The sequence below is a fragment of the Mirounga angustirostris genome, unplaced genomic scaffold (assembly GCF_029215605.1).
Source record: "Mirounga angustirostris isolate CCGP_5_RB_7025 unplaced genomic scaffold, mMirAng1.0.hap1 SCAF_9, whole genome shotgun sequence".
NCBI classification, from domain to species: domain Eukaryota; kingdom Metazoa; phylum Chordata; class Mammalia; order Carnivora; family Phocidae; genus Mirounga; species Mirounga angustirostris.
Genome location: NW_026991717.1, coordinates 126,897,738 through 126,914,361, shown reverse-complemented (window position 1 = coordinate 126,914,361; position 16,624 = coordinate 126,897,738).

Here is a 16,624-nt window from a genome sequence, read left to right as displayed (position 1 = left end):
GTTGATATAAAGATGGAAGTCATTTTAAGAAGAGATGAAAGATCTACCCAGAGACTGATTTGAACATAGGTGCTACAATTGTAGCAAATGTTACCGAGCCTTCTGTATCTGACTACAGTTCCAATGAAGAGGGAAGTGCCATTTTAATCTGAGAAAACATATTTCGTTGAGCAAGTAAAAAAGATTCTGAATTAGAATATATATAAAACATATAACAAATATATATAACTTCCCACTAGACTACATATCTATCATCTACAAACACACGCACACATACTTCCCACTGTCTATTGATATATTAGAAAAAATAAAATTGCATTCTTTAAAAGGTCAGAGATAATTTTCAAGCCTGCCCGACTCTTATTATAAGGATAAATACTATATCGATTAAGCTATATGTAGTTGCCAGAGGTCTGAAATTGGACTTGGATGGTGGGACTTCAAGTCTCTACTACTTTATCAGGGAAATCAATAACAGCCCAAGGCCTCAGTTTCTCTTTTATCCAAAAGGGAAAAACCAAACGATCTGCCAGGGTAAATATATAAGCAGTGAGTGAAGTGGGTTATTTCGAAGCTCAAATTAAGAGTAAACTATTATTATTTACGTAATGACTGTGTTTTTTATGGAACATAATTTAATGTGAGATCTCTTTTACTCTGTATAATCTTAAGACATTCCTGGCTTTTCTGATAACCTGTTTTACACAAAGTTTCAGAGCTTCAAAGATACAGAGTTGCTAAACTCCTGCAAAATTGCTCCAAACAATACTTTCGGGTGCCAGTCAACCAAGTTTTGAACTACCTAAACAATGAACTTGTCCAACATACGGAATTCTTAGCTATCATTTCACTGTATTGCTGAAAAATTCATATAATTGCTGTTGGCCAATTTTCTTTCGTAGTTCCTCCACTTAGCTAATAGAAGTAACTAAACTTTTCCAAGTGATTCTTTAATTTTTTTTTTATTTTATAGCTAGATTATTTTCATGCTTGAATCTTCTGAATTTAGTCATCTCATTTGCTTACTCAGTTGAAACAACTTAGATTTCATGTTTCCCTTTTCTCCACTTGAAACATTTTTGGAAAAGTAAATTGTCACTAAAACTTGATAGTAAAAAGTTTAGAGAGGTAGCTCCTCACAGATAGTGTCTCTTCCTCTGTCTCTCTGTGTCACCTTTGGAAGTTTCCATTAGTACTATATTTATTTGACACCCTAGAAAGCCATATGATATGAATGAAGTGGGCTTATTCGCATTTGATTTCTACTCCTTATTGATAGTACAAGGGTATGAATTAAATTCTTCTTCCTAACACCGAAGGGCCGTTGTTGATCACAGTCTGGTATATAGGTTGGCAAAGACCATGGTGTTCCTTTCTCCAAAGAAGGTATTAAAAGCTTGATTTCCAAAGGCTTTCCCATTTTCCTTGGTGTTTTGAAGAGATATCTAATGAATCTCAAACAATATGAAAACATGAAAATATCTGAATCATTCTGTCTTTGGATTATGTATTTAATTTTATTTCTAGGGATTGTGCTGCAGTTTTGAGTTTCAATAGCACAGTTTCCTCTTCTTTTACTTTAATGCTTTATAAATGGAATCATGTCAGATTATTAAGTGTGCAGATATAAGAATATGGATTACCAATCAGAGCTAGTAGAAAGACAAGAAGTTAACCTTTAAAATACCTCCATTTGGGGTGCTTGGGTGGCTCAGTCATTAAGCGTCTGCCTTCGGCTCAGGTCATGGTCCCGGGGTCCTGGGATCAAGCCCCTCATCGGGCTCCCTGCTCTGCGGGAAGCCTGCTTCTTCCTCTCCCACTCCCCCTGCTTGCGTTCCCTCTCTCGCTGTGTCTTTCTCTGCCAAATAAATAAATAAAATTTAAAAAAAAGTTAAACATAAATTTACCATACAACCCAGAAATTCCACCCTTAGGTGGATTATCTGGCATATCTATCTACCTAAGAAAATGGAAACATACGTCCACACAAACACTTCTCCATGAATGCTCTTAGCAGCATGTTTCATAGTAGCCCCAAACTGGAAACAGCCTACATGTCTATCAGCTGCTGAACACATAGACAAAATGTAGTGTATCCATGCAATGGACTGCTATTTGAACAAAGTAAGGATACATGGTAAAGCATGGGTGAACTTCAAAATAATTTTTTTTAAAGATTTTATTTATTTATTTGACAGAGAGAGACATAGCGAGAGAAGGAACACAAGCAGGGGGAGTGGGAGAGGGAGAAGCAGGCTTCCCGCTGAGCAGGGAGCCTGATGCAGGGCTTGATCCCAGGAACCTGAGATCATGACCTGAGCCGAAGGCAGACGCTTAAAGACTGAGCCACCCAGGCGCCCCTGAACTTCAAAATAATTTTGCTCTATAAAAGAAGTTATAGTCGGGTGCCTGGGTGGCTCAGATGGTTGAGCGTCTGCCTTCGGCCCAGGTCATGGTCCCGGAGACCTGGGATCGAGTCCCGCATCAGGCTCCCCGCTCTGCGGGAAGTCTGCTTCTCCCTATGCCTCTCTCTCTCTCTCTCTCATGAATAAATAAATAAAAATCTTTAATAAAAAAAAGAAGTTATACTCGAGAGACCAAGTATTGTGTGACTTAATTTATAAAAATTACAGAGAAACAAAGTTTTTGAAAACAGCAAATCAGTAGCTGCCAGAGGAAGAAGGAACAGATTTACCGTAAATGTGCATAAGAGATCATAATGCAGTGATTAAAATGTTTTAAAATTGATTCATGGTGATGTATGTATAACTTGGCAAATTTACTCAAAATAAGAATTGAATTGTACACTCAAAAGGAGTGAATTATATGATATGCAAAATATTTGTCTAAATAAAATTATTTTTAAAAAGCTAAGAGGGTTGATGTCAACATCTATGAATATTTAATCTTGGTAATATTCTTGCTAGATCCTCTTACATCACCAATAAATAGGGCTTGAATTATCTTAAGACTAATAAATAAAGAATATGGAGAATAGTAGAAATAATAAACTAATATGTGTGTCTAAACATTCTACCTATTAATCTACTTTTTCAAAAGAGCAGATCATTTACAATCTGATTAAATCCACCCATGTGATCTGTAAAAATTCAGAAGTAAAATAAACAGAATACAGGGTGACATAGTCTTTCCACTCTATTCTCTGTAAAAAGAAAGTAACATCTAAAAAATATCTGTGAGTCAATAAGGGAAAACAAATTATCTGCTTTTGTATTAAGTTCTCTGCTCACCAGACTCCTCTGCCAAAAAGAGTCTTCTATTTTTACAACACATAGTACATTTGTTTACTATGGCTCAAGGAAACATGATATTTTACTAATAAAAATCCATTTTTGATAATAGAATGATCAATTATTTTAACATACCCTTTGAACAGCTTAATTCCTTTATATAGTCATCAATCAGGAATCTTCTTTCTTTCTGTCCAGTTAGGGCAATATAAATACCATTTTGTGAGGATGTCACATTTTTCTTTTTTTCTGGCAAAACAAGAAAGCATAAGACAGATGGGTTAAGAAGAAAGTCAGACAGAGTATCAGTTGCCAAAGGGAAAAAAAAATAAATAAATAAAGACAACATCTTGTCCATCAAGGAGCTCAGATCAAGAGTCTTTCTTTTCTCAAATAATGACAGCTCCCAAACTGTGAGCAACCAGCAAATAAATAAAGCAAAACCACCAAAGGTGTTTCTCCACGGTTTCCACTTTAATGTCTAGGAGAGATAAACATGTCATTTTACTAGGAGGATTACCTGAAAAAATTTAGCTAAAGCAGACAAGAAAGAAGAAGGAAATAGAATAAGGGCATGTCGTGTCTATTACCGAGGGATGAACTGCTTCATGTTTTTCTGGGTACTGCTGATGAGATGTCTAGGAAGAATAATCTACATCTACCTTCAACAGTATAAAAGGATCCAAAGTACAGATTTATAATCCTCACATGAGGAGCTTCAGGACAACTGACATAGTTGTTCTCAGTTGAAAATGGGCCCTAGTTGGTATTCTACATTAATTTTTCTCCAACAGGAGCTTGCCCACTAGATGTGGTGAAATCAAGTTTATGTGCTCTTTAATGACTTTTCTCCAGCCAGGAAGACCTTGTTTTTCAGGCCTCCGGAAATTGTTGCTAGAATAGAAGAGGTTGGAAGTGGGGCTGTGAGCCATCCATCACGCATTCACAGCAGCGTCCCAGATGGAAGAGAGATGAGGGGGAGCACATTTAATGAGGTGTGAGCTTGGAATGGGCAAAAAAACACAAATTTGAAGGTTTTGAGATCAATGTCTTGAATCGACACAATGAAAAATCTTTTATCATAGATGGAAAAATCACATTTTTTTTTTCACTTTTAACATTACTCTCAGGCTTTAGGAAAAGAGTAGAGACTAGGTTTGAAGATATTAAGAAAATTCGCTAATTGGCCAAGTTCTTTGTCAATGCCTTATAGGATGTGTTTAAGTATAAGAGCACGTTTCAATCTATTTGGAAGAGAAGCAGGCTGAGTTCTGGTATCAAATATGTTCCCAGCTAGCTGAAGATTTAGGAAAGCCACACAATTTTCTGAGGCCCCAGATGTCTCTTCTCAGAGGTGATAATAATTCCTGGCAAACTTGCTTTGCATCGTTTTGTAAGCGTAGAATAAAATGGTAAATGTAGATATATCTATGAGAAAAGCATTTCCCTAAGCAAAAGTGTCATTCTTATTAAAAAAAATGTGAATGTCTCCTCTTTAACCCCTTAGCTTACTTGAGGATGAAAACCAGGGTAACTCCTCTAGGAAATGATCAGGTTCTGGTTTACATTTCTTCTGTGATGAGGGTGATAAAGGGCTGATCTTTAGATATGACAAGTACAAAGTTCCATGCTTGGGCTAGAGTTTAGAGAGCCTCATTAATCACGTTCCATTGTGTTAGAGGTTCTATAAACATTGCAAAAGCATAAAGTACAGCCCTTCTATTAGTGACATCTTTCCAACCTAACTCCAGGAAGCCTTTGAGATTTTCTTAACTGACAGGATTTCATTTCAGTCATTAGTTAATCCTGCTTAGTGGGTGACTCTGAATCCCACCAGGCAGGAGTAAGGGGATATGTATTCAAACAGTACAAACATGGCTTGTCCCAGTCACATAACCATTAAGAACTGTGGGGGGGATTTCCTTTCTCAGGATAAGTCAAATCATTTATGTGAATCCCATAATATTCCTTTTTTTTTTTTCCGCCTTTGGAAACTAATGCTATAAAGTTATAGATAGAAAAAGAATGCTGACAATCCTTCCTGTGGATACTTTGGGTGAGATGAAGAGGCAAGTATTATTGCTTAGGGATTTGTATGTCCTGTTGTCAAAGTCTTTTTATGTATGAATGGGCCACTTGAGACAACTAAGAAGCCAGGCCACCTTTGGGATATGGATCGGGGTACATTTGGTATTCACTAGGACTAATCTGCTCAAGGTTCTTCTTGAAATTTTGGTTACATTTAGCTTCCAAAGTCTGTAAAATCCTCTTCTCATTTGTAAATATTTTATTATTTATTTATTAATATTTTCCTTCATGGAAATGTTTTCAAACATATCCATCAGTTGGAATGTAGTTCTTATTAGCTATAATAGCAAATATCCCCAAAGAATTAATGCAAACAAGACCATTTTAAATAGCTGCTGGCTGAAATTTGTACAGGAACATATCAATGTATATTTTAATATTATTAATTTTACAATTTAGTTGAAGAAGATAATATTAATTCCTAGTTTCAAAGATTTTTGGGAAGTTCTAGATACGGTAAATTGAATTAATTTCTTGGCTGCTTTTTTTTTTTTTTTTTTTTTGCCGTTTGACTCCCTCCATTTGTTTACACCTTAGGAAAAGCCATGGCTCTGATGGTTAGATGTTGGTCTAACAAGGCAGATTTTGGAGCTTATATAAAAGCAAGCTATCTTCCTTCTGTATAGATAGAATGGAAAACTTGATGAGTCTCACAGCAGGATGACATTTACACACAGAGAAAGAGCATATGGCTGGATCAGAGACAATCCATAACCATCTATATATAAACAAGTTATAGAACATACTGATGATGGGTGACAATTAATACAATGTTTATGGATAATGAAGCATGTATTTCCTATACCTACAACAGTAATTTTCTTCAGATTCATCATTGATCCTACCGTCTCTCTTTTTATTTTCTAAAAGTTTGCTCCTAACATGCTAGTATTTTACACATATTTCAAAATAAGTGAGATTCAAACTAAGCAATTGCTAAGCATAATAACAATTAATCAAAATGTATCTCTAAATAATTTCAGAAGGTAAGTTAGAATCATTAATAATAAGGCAATATGGAAGTGATAATGTCAACACACTTCTAATAATGGACTAAGCAGTGTGAAGTGCAGCTATGGGACTGTTTCCTGGTGCTTGCATATCACATTCCACTAAATATGTCTGGTTATTGCCTCATGCTTTCTCATAGTTAGACCATATTACCTACTCAAATTTAGCTAATTTCCCAACAAATCCATATTCTTTCTACCTACTCTTGGGCCTTGTCTAGCTCTCTCTAAATTTGGTTGTTCTCTTTGTACTTTTGTAAACTTCACATGGTAGTTGTTTTTCCCCTTAGTATGTACATGGCATCCATATTTTGTTGTTTACATAATTAAATATTTCTGAAACTCTATGATATACTATATATGCCAGACACTGTAATTTATACTGGTAAATGGGTCAGCAGGAAGTAGATTATTGCAGAGTATTCAGACAAGTAAGTGAAACAGCAACTCGATTGTAGCAAGTGCTAGATTAAGAGAAATAGAACATTTTATTAGGAAACATAGAAGAGGCACCTAACGCAGTCTTTTGGAATCAAGAGTCCTTTCTGGTAGGGTATGGAATATAACAAAAACTTAAAGTTGTTCCTTTTGCTTGGAATATCTATTGTCGAGGAGGGGGGGGAAGAGAAGAGACATAGGTAGTAATAGGGCTTGATAGTTGCATTTTGAAAGTTGAGCTTTATCCTCAAAGAAAGGAATCCTTGAAGGTTTTTTAAAATGGGGAGTGATAAGAACCAATTTGTGCTTTTGCTACTTAACTCCGCCATAGACAATATATAAACAAATGAGTGTAGGTGTGTTCCAATAAAACTCTATTCAGAAAATAAGGATGCTGGCAGGAATTGACCCCCAGGCCACAGTTTTCAAAACTACAAAGCTGATGATGAGGTAAAATTGCAAGGATTTGGTCACTGGCTGGAGGGAAAGGAGAGGGAAATGTCAAGTTTCTAACTCTGACTATGTGAGAGGTAACTACAATGGATGACCCTAAGTTTGGTTAAAGGTATATGTATTTATGTATCATGGGGAAGATTGTAGAAGAAGGTAATAACACAGTAAGAGGAGTGATTATAACCTGGAGGATATCTTTCAATGGGTGTACAAACACAAGTTAGATTAAGCACTGTAGAATCAATGGGAGCTAGTCATTCTCTCTCTCTCTCTTCTACAAATTATGACATAGCTTTATACCTATAAAATGAATAATCACTTTTTAAAACATAGTAATTAGGAAGACAGTATTTGTTTGAACACCACTGAGTTCTAAGAAAAGAAGGTGCTAGATACAGGCAATGTATTACGACGCAGTAACATGTAATATTTTGAAATGCTTAACAAAGAGTCACACATAAGCTGCAGAGAAAGAGGGTAAATATGGAAGCATTTAAAGAGAGGATGTGGCTCACAGGAAGAGAGCCAATCTGAAAATTCAGAGAAACAGGGAGGAGACCAAGGAGAAATCCAGAGTGAAATGCAATAACTGGGGAGCAGATGGTGCAATATCTCATTCTTAAGAGATAAGACGAGTGAAGAATCTGCCTTTTCTCCTCAAAAAATCACATTGGTTATATTTTGTATTGTATTTCTTTCCTTTTGGGAGTGGTTTCATCCATAATTTACATTTATTCAAGATGGGAATTTTACTATTTTCCCATGTAATGTCACTGCTGTCATGTTAAAGATCTAGGATTCTCATGCCATTTTCTTCTTACCTTTTCCATGTCCATATTTGCTCCCATCCTTCCTATTCTGCAGATGGACATGAAGTCATAACATACATGAAGCACCATAACATGATGTTAAAATATTTTGGCAACTCCTAAGTATTGGTTTCTGCAAGACATTTGGGAGATATTATATGCTATGAATAAAGGAAATCCCTTCACCCCTCCTTTCTGGCATACTTCTCTTGGGCTATCACAGTTAGGCCATTGATGAGAGAAGATGTAGCTTTTAAATTCTTGGCAAATATAACTTGGGACTTCAACCTTTCATTGGTTTTAGCATCTAAAATCCCGCTATGCTGCCCATGCCCCTCCCTCTTGCCACTTCGCCAATCCCCATTCTCTGAAAACATGGTGTCAGTGTCTTCAGCGTCTGGAAAATTTTGGCATGGAAACCACCACCAAACAATGAAACATTTCCTTTTCATGTACACTGAGTCACGTCAATGTGCTTTAGATCTTGAGAACCCCTCCCAGAACTGTCTAAAATGTCCCATTTTAAAGGGGGGCATTGATAACAAATGTCAAAAACCAATGACAGCCAGGTTGATGCCATCCCAAGTTCTTAATCCCAACATGACAAGCCCTGAGTATGTCCAGATGTATGTGGATAAGGTTTCATTTAACTTACTTAGAAAAAAGAACTTGGAAGAATACAATTGAGGACTGTTTATTTAGAGTATATATACATACATATATGTATAGGTTTAAGTTTCCAGAGGAAAAAAAAAATCCATTGTCCAGAAAGTAAAGTAAAATGCATGGATTCTTTATGTCCCAAAAAGCAGATCTTAAGGTTTACTATTTTTAAAACTTCTATCAACTTCAAAAGATCCTCCTGGTTATACTCTCTGTCATGTGGAAAGAAGAACACAGGTCTACCAACAAATCCTTGAGCATTTCTATTTAAAGAAATGGTTCCTTTTAATGAAAAAGTGCATAGGTTAAAAATAAAAATGAAAGAAAATAAAATAAAAATGAAAGAAAAGTATATTGTTAGCATGAGGCAGAGTCTATCCAGGAGTAACTCCAAGTTCCCCTAAAGGTGGTTCACTGTATTCAAAGTGTAAGGAAAATTTCCATTCTCCCACATCTAAACCATAGCTAAAAAGAATCTCATATGTTTCTTTTGAAAAATTCTGAAGATTCATATATAACAATGTTTTATTGTCTTAAGTTATGTTAATATATCCATTACTCTAAGTAATGAGGGTTAATATGGCTTAATCCTAATTTAATTTTCTCACAGCTAAGTGCCTGCAGAGAGCAGGCAAATTACCATATCTCTTTATTAGGTTCATTAAAACCACTGAAAGGTGATATTTACAATTAGTTGTAAAAACTTATTACTTTGGCTGAAACAAATCCAAAGAAGGTGATCAAGATTGTAACTCGTCAACATTTCATAGCCACAGTGCATGGAATACATTTTAGGTAATTCAAAACACAAAGCTTAAAAAAAAAAAAAAAAAAAGAAAAGAAAAGAAAACTTTAAAGTCCTATCTCAGGAAGTAACTACCCAAGTCTTTGGGAAATGTTTAGAGATTCACTGCTTAAAATCTGCTTATTAATATGTTTCTAACCTATACGTTGCAATTTTTAACGTAGCAGAATTACCCCATCCATGTCAACTTCGCTAAGTATACCAGTGTATTGATTGAAACACATTTCTAGCAACCGGTAGCCCCATTGGTGAAAAAACTAGCAGAAAGCAGAGTCCGCACGTACCCCAGACTTTGCATCTACTTGAACAAACATCTTATGCCCTCAGAGATATTTACAAGGCCTCCAAAATGAAGACTAGAGTTCTTCAGCCTCCTTTTGTTCAAGTCTCTCCCAAGTAATATGCCTGTTGCTATTGCACGTGATCTAGACATATACTCAGAAACAAGACCTTTAGCTCAGCAAATAATAACTGGGAACTTAGCCCAAATGCGCCACACATCTACGTTAGGTACTGAGGATACAAAGCTGAATGGGAAGCTCTCCTAGCTGTGGTCATCAGAGTTTATTTGATTGAAACTGGAAGAGAGGACACTAAGTTGCTTTACTTGACAAGAATGGTATGTATGTATCAGATAAAATCCATTAATTAATGTCCAACTATGGAGTATTGGTTTGCTTTTGTTCCAGATCTAATATTTTTTAAAGAGGTATCTGGTAATTTCATTGGCTATCTGAAGCTTGTCAGAGTGACAAATTATTCTTGCAATACTTCTCTGTTGATCCCAAGACGAAATACCGTTTTAAAATATGTTTCCTTGCTCTGCACTTTGCTGTGAGTTTACAGGACAAAACCATTAAGTTAACAACTGGCGCTGCAAAGAAATCATTCTCCGGTGATTAAATAAATCTCAAAACCTCTAAAGTTCAGCAAGGGTGATTGCGAGGGAGAGGAGATGGTAGACTCTGCCTGTCACAGAGACATCTTTCTCTTAGGTTTTCCCCACTTTCCATTAGTGTTGCTAGTGTACTTCCAATGTCCATTGGGTCCCTCCACTGTAAACTCTAACTTCTCCCTGAATGTTTACCATGTGAACTGAAAAGCCCTCCTTTGATAGTCTACTGGTAAAACGGAATTAATTGGGAAGTTCTCAAATCTTTACTGAATATTAATAGAGAACCAATGGGAACTCAATTAGAAAATAAAAGAAAACAGGAAGCATTTTCCCTGAGAAGGTAAAAGTGTTTTAGCACAGCCAGCTTCCCTTAGGATCTGCTAGCCTTACCTTGATCAACGAGTTAATTAGCTCTAGAAGCTATCATGGCTAGTTATGTCCATGAGGAGGAAGTCCCAGAGGGAGAGAAGTGGAGTTTCTAGACCTTACATAGATAGTGTTGCTTTTATCTGTTCTGTTCCTTTACGTTTCTAGAAGAGGTTCCCTTTGAAGAAAATTTTCATGAACTAAGAATATTTAAAATCAATACATAATCCGTGTTAAACTAGCTACTTTATGGTCCATGTGTGACCAACATATGACATGAGTACTGCATATTATGTTCCTCGCTTCTATGGAAGGCATCACTCTACTCATACAATCCCTCATTGACTACTGATAAAGCTTGATAATCCTTCTCAATTCAGCACTTCAGGCAGCCACAATAATTGTTCAGTAATCGGCATGTTAGTTTAAACCAAATGCATCATCATCTCTCCTCTAGCCATTTCTTAGAATTTCTTACTTCCAGCTCCAGGCCTATCATGATATGTGTGCAAGAATGTTTTCTTGCCTAATAGTCTTCCTTAGGATATCACTGTCTGCCCAATGTCTTAAACTGGAAGTCTGAAAGTAAGTTCCACTAGCTCAATAGCTTTTATATTAACCCAGTCTCAACATTTTTTTTCTGAATATTAACTTACATTTCTTTTGAAGTGTCCTTTGGAACATGATTCCTATTGTACATGCCATGAAAAAATATTCCTGAGGCAAATACACTTGGAAAATGCTGCATACTATAGCTCCTTGTGAAGAATAACAATGTGTAAAAGCTAAGGAAAGAGTCCAAGAAGTGCTGTATTAGAGAAACTTGTCTGACTTAGTTTAACCAAGCATTTCCCAAACGTATTTAACCATAGAAAACTTTTTTTTTAAAGATTTTATTTATTTATTTGAGAGAGAGAATGAGATAGAGAGAGAGCATGAGAGGGGGGAGGGTCAGAGGGAGAAGCAGACTCCCTGCTGAGCAGGGAGCCCGGTGTGGGACTCGATCCCGGGACTCCAGGATCATGACCTGAGCCGAAGGCAGTCGCTTAACCAACTGAGCCACCCAGGCGCCCTAACCATAGAAAACTTTTATTTAATGACACTTTTTAGCAAGTCCAGGAACACATTTTGGAAAGTGCTTCAATAACTTGACCAATTCCTTTATTCAAACTTCTCCCTTCAATCCATCTTACTTCTGCCACGAGAATTATTTTTCTATAATTATATGTCTGATCATATCATCCCTGTGTTCAAAAGCCTTTAATGGCTTCACAGTAGTGATCGAATAGATTCAAACTCTTGACTATGGTATCCAAAACTTGAGGTTTCTTCTGCAATTCATCTTTACCAGTTGTAACGACAAGTTAGAGAATAATTCCTTGCACGTTGTCGGTGCTTTATGAAAGAATTTGCCTCTCCTCAGCCCCAGGTCTTCCTGATTGCAAGTCAGCAGGCATCAACATTTTCACTCACTTTTATGTCTTTCTGCTTTGGATCAGTCCATCCCCTCATCTGGAATATCCTTTTTCTTTACTTCTGTCAACCAAAATTCTTCAATGTGCATCTTAACGAACACTATAGGGTGACAATTTCCTTTGCCTACTCCATATCCCTAAAGAAACTAATCACAATGTTAGGTATGTTCTCATTATACTCTGAATATCTTTCTCCACCTATTTAGCTCCATGTACATAGATGGAAACATCTTTAAAGGACGGGTCCAGGGCCTCTCAGTCTTGGCACTCTTGTTATTTTGCACCGAATGACTCTTTGTTGAATAGAACCGTTCCATGCATGGCACTTGAACAGTATATTTAGGACCATCCCTGGCCTCTACCCACCAGACGCTACTAGCACTCCTCCCTCCAGACCCCTCCCTCCAGATATTGCCAAATGTCTCCTGGGGGGAGGGTGCAAAATTGCCACAATCAAGAACCAATATTCTAGACTAAACTTTTGCATCTCCCTAGCCTTAGTCCTGTGCCCACCAAATAGCCACTGAATTCAACATAATTGAATGTTTTTATTTGCCCCTTGAGGGCTTAATTGTAGTTGACAAGGAGAAAAGAAAAAAGACAAGGAAATAAGATATTCCAGAAATGCTGTCATTTGGGAATCTTGTGGGCATCATTATTTTCTTTTTTTTTTTTAAAGATTTTTATTTATTTATTTGAGAGAGAGAGAGAATAAGAGAGAGAGAGAGAGCACATGAGAGGGGGGAGGGTCAGAGGGAGAAGCTGACTCCCTGCCGAGCAGGGAGCCCAATGCAGGACTCGATCCAGGGACTCCAGGATCATGACCTGAGCCGAAGGCAGTCGCTTAACCAACTGAGCCACCCAGGTGCCAGCATCATTATTTTCTAATTTTGGATTTCTCAAAATTGAAACTGAGAGGACGCGGGACCCATCCTCCCCATTCAAAGAGTACCTGTACTTTCGAAGTCTGCTTCTCATTTCGAGGATTTTGTTATTCAAAATTCATCTTTTGTTTTGTGCTCTCTCAAGTGTTCAGTTTTGGTGAAGTAAATGCACAATTCAGCCATTAAGATTCGTTAACTGCATTGATTTGTCTTTTTCTTTGTTTCTCTCTCATTAATGATACACAGCAATTTGTCTCCAGAGACTTTTTTTTTTATCCTTTCGGAAAAAAATTTCATATTTTATTTCTTACAAAGAGTTGTCTTGAGGCATGAAGACCCATCAAAGTCATTATTACATTGCACTTGTCTGCAGTGAACTGTCGTTTGTAAGAATTTGAGCCTGGCACACATCTTTCTGCATTTGTACCACATCTTTCCAAGTTATTTACCAATCTGAGGTGACTTGTTAGTGAGTATAAGATACTTTTGGCACTCTCTGCCTTTAATTTTTCCTGGCTAAATAACAAGGTTGTTTATAATCTTCTAGCTGTCCCCAGGCCAAAATAATAATGATGTTCTTTGTAATTTTATTTATAAAAATTGCTAAAAGATACTGTTTGTCATTAACCTTGATGTTTGTCTACATACTCCGTCTGCACTGGCAATTTCTATGCTTTAGTCATAAATACCCATCTCCCACTTTAGGTGGAGAGGATGAGTTTTAAAGGCTCCACTGCATCCATATGTTAGGATCTTTATCTGAACCTTATCTGAATGATCTGGGCTTTCTGAAATCCTGAAATTCTGAGCTGGAAATTAGAGAGCAACCTCTCTCACTAGGCTTCCCACTTTAAAGAAAACTGGCTAATTCAGAGGGACTTGGTACATGCATAGAAATTCTGTATATCAGCCTCTGGTATTTGATTAAAATTACAACTGACACTTTATCACGTGGCTTTGTTTAGCATGACATATTATTTGGACCCAGAAAGAATCTTCATTGAGGATCCATTTGAGGGTCTTCAATCTGCAAATGAGGAAACCCTGGTCAAGAGGTATTAAATAGTTCGCACTTTTAAAAGAAATGTAAAAATCAAGTTTAAAAGCGAAAAAAAAAAACTTTAAAAATATTTTCTACTCTTCTAACTTGACTCTTCAATTCACAGTGAAATTTGATTGTCCGCAGCAGACACTTTTCATTTTAACTGATTTTGCCTTTGCAGATGTACAGATGTAATTTTAACCGAAACACAAAATAATGGCAAGAGAATAGGCGGAGAGTCAGTTTCTCCCCTCCCTTGTCTTGTTTCTGCTTTTACTTCAATTTTGTATTGTCCATTAATTCCATCTATAAAGACAATTAAATATATTTTCCTAGGCATCCCCAGTCATCTTGGCTCTTACATTCGCTGGAAGAAGAAAACATTACTTGTAATCACTCCATGGTTGTCACCGTATATTTTTCCCCATCTTAGAGTTAAAATGCAATATTTGCCTCAAGATTTTCATTGGCTTTTTCCAGTTTAATTGTGTTTCTTCCAAGAATGCTAAAAATTCTGAAAATGTTCACCTTTCTAGAGCAGTGTTTCTTGAAGGATGGTTGTATAGACCATCTGGGCCAGAACTATCTAAAATGCCTGCCAAAACTATAAATTTCTGAGAAGGCTCATCCCAGATATACTGAATGAAAATCTCTGAGCATAGGTACCAGGTCTCTGCATTTTAACTGAGCCCCTCCTGGGAGTGCTGCGCTTAACCGTTTGAGGTGACTTCTAGATGCTAACTGTTGCACTAGATGACTTGTGCACCCTCTTCTAGGTGCCTTTCTTTCGGACTCCACATCCAGATCTGTTAGTATATTCAAAACAGATCCAGTCTGAGTCTTTTGCTTTTTCCACTCTACAAGTCAGGCCAAGCCACCATCATCTCCTGCTGCAAGAGATGCAAGCCTCCAAGCTGCTCTCTGGCTTCCATTCTTACTCTACTTCCGTCTGTGTCAAAACAGCAGAGAGAATGTTTTCTTTTAGAATAAGTTAAGTCATATCCCTCACTGCTCATAGCCCTTCAGGGGCTTCCTGTCTCTCAGAGTGGAGGTCAAAGTCATTACAATGGCCCACAAGACCCTTGTGTCCTGGACTCTGTGAACTCCCACCTCCCACCCCCTGTTGTTTGCCCTTTGCCCATTGCTCTCCCATTCCACTGCTTCCTTGCTCTTCCTGGACATGTCAGACTAGCTTCCACCTCCTGGTCCCTTCTCACCCTGGACCGCCCAGCTTGCTCCCTTACTTTCTCCAGATCTTTGCTTAAACTCTTAATAAGGCTTGTCCCGGCAATCCTATCTACAATGGAATTGCTCTACTTCTGGACACTTCTTACCCACCTACTTTGTTCTGGGGCTCACCCAAAGATACCACCATCTGCTATTCTGGACATCCCTCCCCCAACTATAATCCATAACGGCTAGAAATTTTTTAAATTAGTCCAGCCCTTAGAACAGTGGACTATGCCACAGACTCAATAAATACCTGTTGAATGAAGTGAAGAAACCATCTCATCTTAATGGCTCCGGACCACAGGATCTCTTCTCATTGTTGACAAACAAGAAAAGCAAGGCTTATAAAAGAGAAATCAATGACTCATCCAAAGTCACACAACCTGTGCATAGCTGGGTAGAGACTTTACACTATGCCAAAGCGTGCATTCTTTCCATCAATCCTCAGTGCTTCTTAAGGATCCTTTTGTTCAATTTCTTTGTTCTTCAAATAAAAGAATGCTTTCAGCCCAAATACCACATTTTCAGAACGAAGGAGAGACCCAGACAGCACATGGTTCTAAGTGTCGAGGATAGACAAAGTGCTTCCCTGCTTCCCGACCTTTCTCAGACCCTTGCACACCCACCCACAGTCCCTCTTGGAAGTTCCTTGTTGTATCAGTCTATACAAATCTAGCTGAATCTAAAACACGTTTTATGTTATTTTATATTTTATTTTATTTATTATTATATTTTTGGCTCTTGTTTTTCAGGGGCTGAAATCTGAGTTAATTAAACTTAGCCATTTATGCCAAATTATCATTGTGAATTCAAGCAAGTGTTTGTCTTACTTCACTTACCTGTAGTTTTCCCCCTTCATCCCTGACCTCTGACCCCATTCCTTTCATCCTGTAGACATTTACTACAGTGTTTGATATATGTCCTTAAATACATATGTATCCTTGTAAGAAAAATTAATATGGTGCTGTTGTTTTGTACGTGTTAAATTTACATAAAGGGTATTGTGCTATAAATATTATTTCTCACTTGTTTTAACTAAGTATTGTGTTTTTGAGATATGTCTGTTTATTGCTTCCAATATATAGTATCCCATAGCATACATCTTTGACATTTTGTTATTCGTTTCCCCAGTTCTATCTTTCAACGCCATGAAGAATATTTATATACCTGGACCCTTACAGACCTCTATGAACAAGGTGCCTGCAGATCATAGGG